We start from the raw sequence: 14663 nt of genomic DNA, 5'->3' as shown, positions 1-14663 counted from the left end.
ACTATGAACCTGGTTTGTGTCTGAGCTTTGTCAAACACATGCTGTAGGTCTCCAGAACGCTGTCTCCTTCACTTGGCCACTCAGTTATAGGCATAAAATAAGCTACAGTGAGAACATATCCAAAATTATGCAGGTTATCTTCCTCTGAAAGAATATACAACAGTTTGGCATCGGCCCAGGTCTGTAGGAGTTTCTCTGTTTTCTGTGGGTCTGTTTTTCTTACTTGGAAACAACAGTGGTATTCATGCTTAGGCAGTTCATGAGGTTACCGCTTCTGAAGCTGTGTTTCTCAATATGCAGCAATCGCTATAAAAGATGCAGCATATTTCAGACCTTAGCACATTCAGTATTACCACAGTGATTTCCCTTCTGCTGGCTCCTATGGAGTAATTAAAAAATTAATTTGTTTTGAAGTGAAATGTTGCATGTACTGATTGAAGCTGCTCAGTCCTGCATCCAGACATGTAGACCTACAGGCCAGGGCTTTGTAGATTGAAATACATATACATTGTGAGTGCTATTCTTTTGTTCTTGGCCTTTCAAATCTCTCTTTCCCACTCTAGTCAGTTCCTTTCTAGCCAATGCTAATCTTCTGCACACAAAAAATGAGCACATTTATACAATATCCTGTTTTTCAAACGTTGTTTTGTCCCTTCAGTTATTACACACAAGTACTCTTCAGCTGACAAGTTGTCAGCTACGTTGTTTGCAGGTTGTCAGGCCTCCCACATTACAGTATATTTGCCCAGCCCCCGCAAGAAAGACTATGGCTTTTTCATAGACAAAGATAAGCTACAAAATCCATTGTAAACCAATTTCTTCTGTTCAATAAATAGAACAAAAGACAAGCCCCTGCAAAGCAATGCGTGTTTGTCTTCTGTAGCATAACACTACGACAGGCACTACAGAAAGCTATGGAAGGCAGGCATGCCACTGCAGCTCTGGAAACAAAAAGAGCTGCTGACCAGCAATACTCTTAGGAAACACCAAAAAAGGGTGCGGAATTTGAATGTCAGGCAAGAGAAGGACAAAGGTTACAATGACACAATTAACAAGGGAGAATCATCTAGTAAAATGTAGAAGAGCTGTAGGATAGATATAGATATCTGAGCTGGTCAGTCTTTAGAGTCAGATGAAAAGAAAAAGATGCTTTTAGGATGTGTTTTTAATTAGGTCCTGAAATAGACATTTAAATGGATTACATGCACCACTGTGAAGTGCCTTTTTCTCTCTGTTAACTGCTGAGGAGGTGAGCATTAAGTCGCTAGCAAGCCGGTTCCGAGGCAATTAGGGCAGATAACAGAAAAGAAATCTGGTTTTAATCTTATGTTGCTGTAACATCATAGGAGGCTAATGTAACTAAAATAAGTGGATGAGGGAAAATGATAAATAAGTCAATGGTTTCTCCAGATCCACATGCTTTTCAGTGCCTGGTTTATGTATCAAAGGCAGGAACCCGACAGTTGTTCCCACAAACCGGACCTGTTGTCTGGCTGGGGCACTCCGCCGCTGTTTCTAGGAGGTACAAGGTACAAGAAATTCTACAGCAGGAAGTTATGAGTAAACGCAGCAGAACTTCAAATACATTTGTCTCTTTGTTTCTGTCCATTTTTGCTTTTGTTTCATCGAGGACAGGATCTGATAGAACTGCAAAGAAATGAAACTGAAATGTTCCCTCTGGGGCAGGGATCAGAACCCATGAGCTTTTTTTTTTTTTCTTCAAATGCACTGCTTTGGGGTGGTTTTTTTAAAGAAGATAATCAGGAAAGGATCATTGTTTTACTGGAAAAATTACACAGAATGAGCTATGACAAGAGCATATTCGTAGCAGGACACTAAAAACTGTCTGTAGATGTCCATTTGGCAGGCCTAAGCTCATAAATCACTAGCCTAGAAGGCCCAGGCTGGGTAGCCACATGCACGGGTCCCAGAGAGCCTCTTCTCAGCAGCAAGCACCTTCTCTTGGCTTGGGATGCTCCTCCCTGCGGCTCGGGGCACCGCTGTCGCCACTGCCGCTTCTGAGTGTGAAAATCCAAATACCCACTGGTCAAGGCAGCTGCATCTTGCGTGTTAGCAGCAGTTCTGCTGTCTCATTCTCATTCTGTATGTCCTACAGGTAAAATGCATTAGGTGCCTGCTGTTTGGGCAGCCAGACAGGCAGAGGGCATAATGATAAACTGCTGACTGGGAGGGTGGTCCTGCAGAAGAGCACAACAGTGTGTTTCACACATCAGGATTTTGGAAAGCTGAGCAGTCTACAGGCGGGTTCAGACACATACAAACTTTTAACTTTCAACACACTTACAAACTGCCAAATTTCACAAGACAAGCAGTCAAGCTAATCAAAATGATCTGGCTGTTCCCACCAAGGGCTGTATTTTCAAGAGTATCATCTATCACACAGCGTGACAGTAGGATTTTATTGCCAAAGAAGCTTCAGTGGATTCCTCAGTGAGGTTTCAGGTTGCTTTCTGGGGAACAAGCTTTCTGCAGGGAGGGGGCAGGAAATGCAGCAGGATTCCCCTCAGAGTTTGTGGGAATCATCTCTGAGGCTGAAGGAATGTGAGAGTTCATGGACTGAAGATGGATCTCCCCAGCCTGTAGAGCCAAGGACTCAGCGGGCAGAGGCACTCCACTGCTGCAGAGCCAGAGTGTTTCTGTGGTGAACATCTGCTTTTCCAGCAGAAGTGTATTCGGCAGGGAAGGTCCGTCCCTGGGGTTCCTTGGGGTAGCTACAGTCTTCACAAGTACAGAGCACACACCTCTATGGAAAGCTGCTGCAAAGAGAGCACAATGACACAGCCAGGCACTGTCTCCTTTGCCTTCCCCTTGGTGTTCCCCTTACCCCTGAAGCCCTCACCGGATCACCTCCTGCACCCACCCGCTGTGGAGCCCACAAGGCTATGTGTCCCCCATCTGTGCCCCACAAGGGAGCCGCAAACAGCCATCTCTGTCCCTGAAAGAGGTAAAGTTACAGGGTCTTGTTGACTGTCAGTGTTAGAGAAGCCAGGATTCAGGTAAATCCATTTTTCCTGGGCAGCCTGTGAGCTGGAAGAGGCCCAGCCGTGACAGAGCACTGGCACTGTCTGACTCACCATCACCCACATGCATCTGGCGTGGTACCTGGTGCAGAGGACAACCTGGTCATGTCCCTGGCACATGGCCACACTCCTGGAGCATGAGCTGGTTCTTGGGCTCTTCACACAGAATTTAAGCAGTTAAGAGGCCTATGTGCATCAGCAGGTTGTAAACTATTAATTCCCAACACTGCTTCTGGTCAGAGGATGCTAATAAGCTATAAACTGGTAGGAAGAGGGAGAACAAAGTACTTGTTAAATCCTTGTCTGGAAGGATTTCACTGCTTGTGTGCCAGTGAGTGCTGGAGATGCCTGGAGTTTTTTCATAAAAGCAGAGTTCAGAAATACTATTGCAACTGTCCGCACAGAGTTACATTGCAAGAATTAATCACATCACATGCTATATAGTTTTTTTTCACCAATTTTAACTTCAGAGAATCCTCCCCTTCAGGCATACTGAGCCACCTGATATTTTGTGCATGTTGACTCTGAGAGTTAGGGTTAGGACACATTTCTGGATGCTCAAATCCTGATCCTTCTCGCTGTGCGTAGCTCCACATGGGTTCTGTGCTGGATGCTGAGGCTCAGGTTCATCTCACCTGCCTGTAAATACCCAGCAGTAACACAGTCAATTCAGATTTTGGGCAGGCTGAATTCACCTCTGAGAGTCTGAGTCCTGACCAAGAAGCCTGGACACAGCACTGGCGTTCAGGTAAAATGAAAAGCTCAACCCGTTGCTCTGAAGATGCGTTCAGCGAGGTTGGCATTGCTGCATTGCGCATCCCTTCTCCGAGCTGACCCGTGGCCAGTTACTCTGCCTGGAGAAGGGGAGAGACCTCCTAACAGTCAGCTAATCTGGCATCAGAGGTACTTCCGTAGCATGCCAAACACACAGCCCTTCCCAGCAGGGCATCTCCTTTAAACTAGTGATACACACTAGTTTAAAAGTAATTGAACATGAAGAGAGTTGTGTGTTGCAGATTAAACTTTGTTTTTTTCATCCATCTTTTTTGTATCAGTTGATTAACAGAAAAAATTATTTTTTCCACACACTTTGCCTAGCAGCATCAATTCTTCTTGGTCAGCTCTTTCTGAAAACAAAAGTAGTTTTGGTAATGATGTTACCTCATTCACTTGTCTAAAAACAACGCAGAATCCTGAATTAATTAAATTATAATCGACACTGCAGAAAAAGATCATGGGTTTGCTAATCTCTTCCTATTTCTTTATGTTAATTTCAATTTTTTTTTTATTTTTATTTTTATTAACATTTTAAATTTTAATGTCAGTTAGGCATGATGAGTCTTTTGTGTTGCTTATCTCTATTCCATTGGAAATTAAAAGCCAGGGTACACTGCAGTGACCCAGGAGCTAATTAGGTTTCCTGGTTATTGGATTTGCAGAGGTGGTTCTTTAAAGTGGTGACTTGAACATCCCCCAGATAGCGCAGGCACCCAGACACCCGCCGCCTGACACACGGCAGTGAGAAAATGCCAAAAAAGGGCTGGTGTTGTTGTAGCACCACCGAGTGGACAAATATGGAAAAAAATCATTTTTGAGACTGGATGCGTGGGTGTCCTGCGCAGGCCCCAGGCAAGCGATGGTCCTGGCGTGGGGCTGGAGTCCCGAGCAGTGCTCCACCCTCACCATGTTCTTCTTATTGACAAGTACCTCGGGCAGCTTTCATATACCTTGTCAGCAAATCAGGCTTTTTTGTCGCACTACACGTGGTCCCAGAGTCTGGAAAGTCACCTCAGAAAAATTAGATCTGTAAATAGAAACATAATGTCTGTAATAAATATAACTGTAACATAAAAACAAAATCTGTAATTTGTAATACAGAATTTCAGTTGCCTCAGAAATAGCTCAGACACTGCTCAGTATTTTCTGCCAGTTCTGTGCCTCCCTTGAAATCAATGCCCCATTAGGTAAATGAGTGGCTTGTTCCCCAGATCACAGGAAAAAAAAACCTGAATGTAGTATTTCAAAGTGTTTCTTATACCCCAGCTGTTCTGTGGGGCTTTGGACAGTAACTCTTGTGGGTGGCTGGGCTTGGACGGCTTTTAATGCTGTTTGCAGAAGATATGTGAAAACATGTCACAGCTGTAGCTGCGTAAGAACCACTTTCCCCTGGCACCAGATAGGATACTGTGTTGAATTAGATAAAAGTGCACTCACCCTCCCACACCTATATTCTCTGTACTTCAATGGCATATTTCTGCCTAAAGCTTTGGCCAGCAGTGTCTCCTGTGACTTATCTGTTATGGATCTATTATTTGGACTACACTACAGCCTAGAGAGCCCTATGTGCTACTCCACAAATGCACATGCTGTCTCTGTACTGAAGCATTTACCATCGCCAAGGTAAACCAGGGAGAGAACAAAAGCATGGGCCACTTTTGCAGCAGGTCCACAGCAGGACCTCCACTATGGCCCGTGCTGTGCAAGGGGTCTTGGTGTCCTCCCTCACTAAGCTGGTGGACAGCAGGCAGAGATGGCTCCTTTCCAAGAGAGGTGGAACCTACATGCTGGTGTGAGTCAGAGGCAAGGAAAGGCAACACTTCTGAAATACATCCTATAAAAGGTTAAAACTTATATTGCTCGCGAGTATCATTTAGGACACCTGCCCACACCTCTGCAGCCAACAGAGCTCTCCTGGAATCAGTGCAGGGCACACCCTTTCTGCAAATTCCACATTTAACAGCATGTTTGCTGCTCGCTTATCACATACAGCCTGCTGAAAATAGAAGCATTTGAGACAGCTGACATCTCAGCTTTGAATGAAGGATTAAAAAAAGATCCACTTCAGAGGTTCAAAGGCTACAAATTCTGGTTGTTGCTAACCTTTGTCATGTAATTCTCCTCCACCCCACCCATGCATGTCAGAAGGTCGAGCGAATGCTCAGAGCTGGGTCTGGCAGTAGATTTCTCAGCTGTTTATAAGACATTGGAGCACCTAAGTCCAAAATAATGCAGCCAAAGACAACTAGTCACGGGTCTAAAGAAAGCAAGAAGGAGCCAGACTACTATTTTACTTGTTATTAGTCTAATATTTCCAGCATTTATCTTGGAGGCTTGAATTCCACTCCCTGACCTCAAGACTATTTCTGTTGTACCTGATGGCTGTCCCTGTGTTTGCTATTAAGCTGATCCGGTGGAGGAGAATCCACCCGCCACTCTCCCACACCAGGGGAGGCACTCACATCTTCAGCCCAGTGCTCTCAAGTCCTTGTCTGCTTGATAGCCCAAGCATCTATAGGAAGATCTGCAAATGGTGGCATTATTCCAAGTTATCTATAACCCAGATATGTTGGTTGAACTGGTTTAGCCCTTTGTCATGTTTTTAGCTGGGATAGAGTTAATTTTTTTCACTGCAGCTGGCATAGTGCTATGTATGAAAACAATGTTGATAACACACTGATGTTTTACTTGTTGCTGGGTAGTGCTTGTACTAGTCAAGGACTTTTCCAGCTCCCCATGCTCTGCTGGGTGCACAGGAAGCCAAGCCAGGAGGGGAGGGGGCACAGCTAAGAGAGCAGATCCAAACTCGCCAAAGGGATATTCCATATCATGTGATGTCATGCCCAGTGTATTAATTGCGTGGAGCTGGCTGGGGGTGGAGCAGTCACAGCTCGAGGACCAGCAGCATCAGTTGGCGGGTGGTGAGCAGTTGCATCACTAGTTGTTTGGGTTTTGTTTTGGGTTTTGTTTTATTTTTTTAAAGTCCCTCCTCACAAGGGTTCATCTCTCTCTCTCTCGTTATTTTCCTGTTCATTATATTATTATTATTGTTGTTGTTGTTGTTGTTACTGTTTTATTGTAATTATTAAACTGTTCTTATCTCAACTCATGAGTTTTCTTACTTTGGCCCTTCTGATTCTCTCCCCCATCCCACAGGGGTGGGCGGAGTGAGCGAGTGGCTGTGTGGTATTTAGTTGCTGACTGGGGCTAAACCATAACACCCTTCAGAGGGATTTCACAAGGGGTCCTCCATGTCCTGGGCACATGACGTGTGCAGCCAGCTGCTTAGGTCGTGTGGGACAGGGCAATGCCCAGATGCCAGGACTGGGTCACCTCCTTCAGCTGATGGCATCAATTTGCAGTCACAAGAGCACAACCTCTTACTCGCTTATGGGCACTGTAGCACCTCATGGGACTGGAGTCCTGAACACACGCGGACACAGAAACTACTCAAAATCAGCAGGGATATGGAATAAGCATGTTAGATCCCATGCAATATGCCCTATCACGTCAATGTCAATGACCACCTCTCTTCTAAAATGAGCTTGAGCCCTTCTTCCGTGAAAGAAATGAATTGCAAAGACAGCTGGGCTTGAGGGAAGCCTCTGAGCTAGGTACCCTAAGTAAAGCAAGACAATGATAACCCTGAAAGACAAAATTTTAATCTATGTTTGTCCTTAGAACTTCCTGCTGGTTCATTCCAAGTAGCTTCCCACAAAGCAGTTTAGTATCAGGTGGCTCTTGCTTTACATGTTTTGGATCCCTTTGAGATCATCTGAGACCTCATAAACATTGCATGCAGGGAAGGTGGGTGCCTAATGCAAGGTCCTGCTTCCTTTCCACATGGGAAGCTCCTTAAAGTCCAGCTTTGCAATGTTCAGTTTGTAAGCACATAAATCATCTTTTACATCTGGTTCTCAGCATCTGGGAGATCTATTACTAAGCTTGTTTAGAAAGTATATTTGATCTCAGTTCTGGCTGGAACTGAGCGTCTGCACTTTGTCTCTCCTCATTCGGCATTGCCCAGCTGTTTGTGTACCCACTTTCTGTGTAAACAAACCTCCTCCTGCCTGATTCATTCAGCAGTTTCACAAGCCGGCATCTGTGACCTTGCAATTCCCAGGCCTCCCTCGGAACAAGGCTGATTAAAGGAGAGCTTGTACTGCCTCACGGCTGTCCCAGTACCTCACAGTAATGGGAAAAGGGATACAGAAACCTAGGACGATGCATGCATTTGAATACAATGAAGATATTGTTCCAGCTTACCCAGCTGTGGCAATGACTAAGGAAACGAAAGAGTTTGTACTATGATTTTCATAGGAGGAGTACAAAGGCTTTAAAAAGTGCAGATACAGTATATTGCTCGGGTCTCTTACTGCTCTTACCACGTGACTGGCTGAAGGCCTCAGGCTGACTTACCTACTGCAGTGCTCTTCAGAGATGTAGCAATGTGTTTTATTTTCCAGCTGAACTTCGATGGAAATACAGCTTAGAGAGATAAAGCCAGCTGGCTCAGCAGCACCCACCATCTCCCTGCCCCTTCCCTGCCTCAGCGGACTGGCTTGTCACCCTGTCCCCTCCTGACCCTCTCTGGGCTCTGATCCTCCCCAGGAGGCACCAACAAGCAATTAACCATTTCTCCTTCTGAGCTTGTTTCTCACAAGCACCATCCAAAAACTGGGTAACAGAAAACAGACATGGAAAGGAAACAGGGTGAGACCCAACTGGCAGCTCCCCACACGCATCACATCATCCCACCACACTGCATCCCTCTAATCCACGGTACCACCTACCAGACCACCCGATTACACATGCCTTCTCCAGAAGACAGTGAATGAAGAAACCAGAAAGGTAAAGCATGTAAAGAGAGTTTTGAATCATAAAAACTATAAATAAAGAAAAATGTGAATTTCCTGCAATTCTGATTGTTCTCAGCCACCTCTCCGACGACATCTGCAAACGTCTCCGGAGCAGCATTCAACAGCTGTGCAAAGGCAAACCCCTCTTCAGTGCAGTGTGCTCCTTTTGCTCCAAGTTAGTGGGAAAAGAGATTTTCACTAATAGAAAAGCCAGGTAACTGCACCAACTAGTAGACTGTAAATTAGTTTAACAGCAAATTATGTAAACAAGCCTGCTATTGAAATGTAATAGGTTATTTTCAAAACAAACGTTCCCGTTTAACATCTGCAGCTGGCGGAACAGTTCTCATCCCAACAAGGGAAAACTTTTCCTGTTGGGTAACAGAGATGTCCATTAGCATGACCATGATTAAACTGCTGGTGTTACCAAGCAGCTGAGTAACTCCACATCACAAGGGTTCATCACCGTTAAGAAGGTGCCAACTATTTAGGTAACTGTAAGTGCTCACAAGTTACGCCCACAGTTTAACCTGGAAGCATTACAGATGCAAAACCTGGGGGTTCATAATTGGGGGATTGGTGCGTGAAGTACCTAGAGCTACCATAAAATTGTGCTTGGGTATTGCTTTTTCAAGAAGATTATGGTCTAATTGCGTAAACATCAATCCAGGGAAGCCCCGCAGCCTGTGTTATGCAAGATATCAGATTAGATAACAAACCTGCCTCCTGGATTTACAGCCTGAGACGCCAAATCCTTCCTACAATTGACTGAGCAGAATTTTAACCCTCTGTGAATCCAAGCAAGAGCTGGCTGAGCAAGTTGACCTTTGGACAGTTTATCCTGTGTGGTTGGTGAGCAACATACTCTCCTAAGTATGTCACTCGTATCTGTTATCTTATTTTTAAGCTTGTATCTGTAGATTATATAAATGAGATTCATACAATGTCCACAGACGGGGGTTGTAGAGTATAAGTTTTTTTAGTTGGCTTTATCTGAATCTCATTCCTCTGCTAAATTGTAAGTTAACAAGTCTTCCTTGCTTCTCACATGGAGATTTTTTGCAGCATCAGCAGTTTAAAAAATCATTAAAAAATCGTGAGAGGAATGAAGCATCTATTAATATTTCTGACTTTGGGAACAGACTAGATTCTACTAAAGGTGTCTTTTTAAGATGGAGCCAATCTAATCTAAGATGTCCATGGCTTTTGCACACTGATTTTTTTTTGCCATCTTTTAATTTAAATAATGGTTCATGATCAGGAAATGGCTTTACATAAACTGTCCAGTGAAAGTCAGTGTCATAAATGTTAATGTATGCAGGATCACATATATTTGTAGATTTGTCTCCTTTTTATAATCCTTTTTAAAACAAACCCCAAATATTGTCAGCTGAGTTGAGTAAACCATTTCAGAGATTAATATTACTAGAATGACGAGAAGAGTAAGAGCAAAAGGCGAGGGATCCCAAATATGTATTTAACCAAAAGCTGACATTAGAGATTTGATAGAAGAATACAAGAACACTGTTCCAGATGGCAGGAACTGCAGAGGAGAAGAGCATGACTGCAAGAAGCAACACAGGGAAGCTAACGATAGATTAAATAGGATGAGAAACAGACACTCAGAGGCATGCATCCAATTCTTCAGGTTATGTAAAATTATCTTTACCATTTATGCACTTCCCTCCTTTTCTGGGTGATGCACATTGCAGATAGAGTTGGTAGCACTGCTTGTAATTACCACTGCCTGACAGTTCTCATTATGAGATCTGCTTTCATTTGCTGGTAAGTTTGTTAGATGTTACTAATCCAGGCTGAAATGTCTTCTGCCAAGGCTTGGCCTCGGGCTGATTCTCTCCCCCTCCATTTTCTTTTAGGAGGAGGAGAGGGGAGGGCAGTTTCAGTAAAAATGGTTCTGTGGTTTTCAGGGCAAGATTAGGCAACCATTCATTTGAGCAAGAGCTTGAAATTTGGCAAAAGGCGGGGAGGTCATCCTGATGCCAGAAGACATAGCCAAGTTATAAATGTGTTTTTAAGAAGTCTCAGCTCACGTACTTTAGCAGAGACTTGTCAGCTTGGCAGATGAATTTGCAGAGGGTTGTGTCAGCACAGGGCATGCTGTGCCCCCTGCCAGCTTCCAGGCCCTGGCAGGGCTGTCCCTGGCAGGCAGCAGAGCTGGATGCTGCCTGCACCCAGTGCTGCCACCGCCCCGAGCAGGGGCAGCCGCCTGCCTCTGGGCGCCCGGGCTGCAGCTGTGCTGGGGAGCCTCGAGGTTGAAGGTGGGTGGGAGCCGGGAAGTGGGCTGAGTTAGCAAGCTAACAAGGCACTTGACTGCAAACCAGTGAGAATAAAATGGTGATGACATAAGGAACTGGAAAGGTAAATACTAGCATCCCAGCCTAGCAAAGAGCCCAGGACCTGAAGCAGGGCGACTGGCAGGACAAGAGGAGCAGGGCAGTCAGGAAAAGGAGGAAGGAGAACGGAAGTGAGAGGGAAGAAAAACATCTTGGTGATAGCTACCCTGTCCTTTCCAGAGGCCAGAGCAGAGCTGAGGTCACCCTCTTCCTCTTTTACCCGCAGAAATCTGGAAGTCAACTGGCATGTGCTGTTCTTCCTGCTTGCAGGGGCTTCCTGCACTGGCTAAAAACCTGTTACTCCTCTTCCTGTGTTAGGTCTAAAGCTTTAATTCTCCACCAGGGAGATGCAGTAGTGCTTCTCCTTGGTGGAGCACTTCAGCTTGGGATCAGGGCAGACTTTGCCATCTGTCATGCACGCTGTCCTCTAATGCTGCAGGGGAGATGAGAAGTGAGACGTTGTGCACAGCCAGACTAGCTGTCTGCACTCCTTTCCTTGCTGCTTGGGGGTGAAGAAGGAGCACCTGTCACCAGACTGGGCTGCACAGAGATGATAAAGGCCCCAATACCATGTGTTGCTGCAGTCCTAAAGGATAACACAGAGCAGTTACGGAGGAAGAACTTGAAAAAAGGTGAGAAGCAATGGCCATTAGCCATATCCTTACTCATATGTTCTCATGGTCTCTTTCTTCCCCAACCAAGGCAACAGCCAGTCTTCCCCTCACACCACCAACAGCTTCCTACCCCAATATTTTCAGTCCACATAAAACTAAACCTCTGCCCCAGTCATGCCGGCAAGTCCTTGTTCTGCACCTCAGCATCTTCTCAATACTGTTGTCCCCAGTGACTGTATCTGTCAGGCCTCTTAGCCCCAGTATCATCTGAATATCCCAGCATCCTCCCAGTAACTCAACAGCACAGCACCCTGGAGCCCTTCTAGCTCTTGCATTAAATCCTGTTATTCTGTAGCCTCTACACCCTCACACCCCACTCACCCCATCATCAAGACCCTGCTCACCTTCAGATTTATCCGTATGATCCCAAATGACTATTCCTACAACTACCTCATCCCTCGTGCTGCCCAAGTCTCCAAGGTCTAATTCCCAGTGTTGTCCTGAACACCTCCTCCAGCTGCCTCCTCCTCTCCATGCGAGAGGCGCTGCACATGGAGACCTCACCAGCAAAACAGCACAATGCTTTCTTGCCTTTTCTAGGTGCAGTCAACTCGGTCCCGAGGGTTGGGGTTCCTCCCAGCTGACCTTAGACACCTGCATCCAACCAAGTGAGCATCAGTTTCCTTTACAGTGAATGGAGATAATTGGACACTTTTAGGGCACCATTAATCTAACTCAGTTAATTTACTTTGGCTGCCCCAAAAGCACCGTTATCTCTCTAATCCCTGTGAGGGGAGACAAGGATTGTCCCTTGCTGACTAACAAAATTTGTTGAGATGATTGCGCCCCAAACATTGCATATTTATTTTTATTTCTTAATTCCTGCTCAGCGGTGATCTTTGTTTTCCTTATAAATGGCATTTCAAGTTTCCAGGGGGGTGTTCTGCTTCATGAGCTCGCCCAGTGAGGGGTGGCTCAGCAGCGGCACCCTTGGCTGACCAATGCCACCTACACACTACCATACCATACCGTACCATACCATACCGTACCATACCATACCGTACCATACCACACCACACCACACTACACCGCACCACACTACACCGCACCACACCACCTAGTGGTAAGAGCTTGGATCTCAAACCATGTTGTAGAAAAAAATTCCTAAAACAGAGTTGGGCACAGAAACACCCTAGCGTTAAGTGTTATTGAAAAGCAGGAATAAGAGAAGGTTCCAGAAATGCTTTTCGACCATTTCCATCCTTCTTCCTGGAAAGGGCTGTTCTCAGCTATGCAATAAGTTTCAGTGATATCTTTTGTTAAGGTCAGTATGTTTCAGTTGGATAGGCTTGACCAGAATGGGTTGAAAGCTATAGAGACTAGACAGCAGAGGAGATGACATTACGCCCTGAAGAAGTCCAGGGTATGCTCTTGTCTGGAAATCTCTGGGCAGCTTTCTCCATTGAAAATGATAATGTAGAAATGGAAAGGCTCCAAGAAGGTCTACAAGGGCACAGAGCTTTGGGACCAGTTTCACACAGAGAGTACTTGAACAAGCTACAGTTTTTCGTCTGAAAAATAGAGATGGCTAAGGAGAAAAAGGTGAAATATAAACAGGAAGAAAGTGAACAGGCAGCTACTCCTCACCCTCTCTTCTGATACAAAAACCAGACAACATCAAATGAAATTAGCAGGGCCCAGGTTCAAGACAAGTAAGATGCAATGGCTATTTATTTGCACAACAGTTAATTAGGCAAAGAACTGTGTAACTCTGCCATGTGGTATAGTGAATACTGAAATGCTTACCACGTGTCGGGACAGCATTCAGGGCTTCTACACCATACTTACAGAGCACAGTCTGTGATAATACTTCTATACTCTGGACTTCAAACAGATATGTATGCACATGCGTCTTCCTGTGCTTACAGCCTCTCTGCTGCTGGTCACGGCTGGCAACGGGGTACCTGCCTCGGCAGAGCTTTGCTCCAGGAGGTGGTGATGTTCCTACGGAAAAAAAAAATTGTGTTTAAATACGAAAAAAAAAATCAGAAACAAAAACACAGTGTGCAAAGATATAGATAAATCTATCAAAGAGGGTTTTTTCAGTTGATCTTGAACAGTTGTTTTCAAAGTTTTACAATAGAAAAAATGAAAATTATTTTTCATTGTGCATTGAAACAAGAAAATCTGCAGCAACGTCATCTTTCAAAAGTTAATCTTGGTTCCAAGCTCCTTTTACATAGTATAGGTTGGTTTCTCATTCACTGAATATTTTCATTATGTGCTTCTGTAGGAAGATGATTTGTAGGCATATTTATTTGAAGGCTATATTACAATGAATAAGCATAGTGTATATGAGAAGGCAGGGTAGGATTGCCTGGCAGCCTTCAATCTGTCATTCCCATGGCTGCTAACTTGGCAATCTTAACATAGCTCTTTGTGTGGGACAAATTATAAACCAAATAATCCTGAGGTAAGTCTTTCATTGCCTGCACGGTACTGAATGTATTTCTTTTTCAGTTCCATTCAAGTCCCAAGTGCTGTCAGAGTGCCAGAGTTTCAGTCAGTAAGATTTGTCAGACTGAAAATCTTGTTTCGTTTAAAATGGAGTTGTTGCACCTCTTGTGATGATTGGGGTGATGGTTTTTACAAAGATATCAAAAACAATTGAAACTTTTCTGGGGCTCCTGATAATTTCCATAGAGAGATGATGCCATTGAGGTGCACTGAGTCACATTCAGCAACAACCTCTCTGGAGGCCGACAGAGGATCTTATAATCTCTTGAGCCTTTCTCTTTCAGTCTGGTGGTTTAGTAGGTGGCATGGTGCCCAACAAGAGCTGCAACAAATATGTCACATAGCCAGGAGCCTGAAGGTCCCTGTGCAAGAGCATCACCTGAAAGTAAGGGCTCTGCCAGTTCCCCTCAGCATGCAGCTCTTTGTGGCGTCTCAGCATTGACTCATTGTAATGCAGGAATATTAAGGAATATTACTCCTTAATGCACATTGCCCGCCTTC

General features: G+C 44.8%; 1 long non-coding RNA gene across 1 annotated transcript; it reads right to left on the bottom strand.

Annotated features, from left to right (window-relative positions):
• Positions 1–1502: 1502 nt before the first annotated feature.
• Positions 1503–9527, bottom strand: LOC142052103 (uncharacterized). Its single transcript, XR_012658713.1, has 3 exons — positions 9397–9527; positions 4749–4845; positions 1503–3680 (listed from the first exon to the last, which is right to left on the bottom strand). It is a non-coding gene; the product is annotated as an uncharacterized LOC142052103 (long non-coding RNA).
• Between the last annotated feature and the right edge of the window lie 5136 nt (positions 9528–14663).

The sequence above is a fragment of the Phalacrocorax aristotelis genome, chromosome 1 (assembly GCF_949628215.1).
Source record: "Phalacrocorax aristotelis chromosome 1, bGulAri2.1, whole genome shotgun sequence".
Lineage (NCBI taxonomy): Eukaryota > Metazoa > Chordata > Aves > Suliformes > Phalacrocoracidae > Phalacrocorax > Phalacrocorax aristotelis.
The sequence above is the reverse complement of the archived record's forward strand: the minus strand, read 5'-3'. Positions and strand labels throughout refer to the sequence as shown.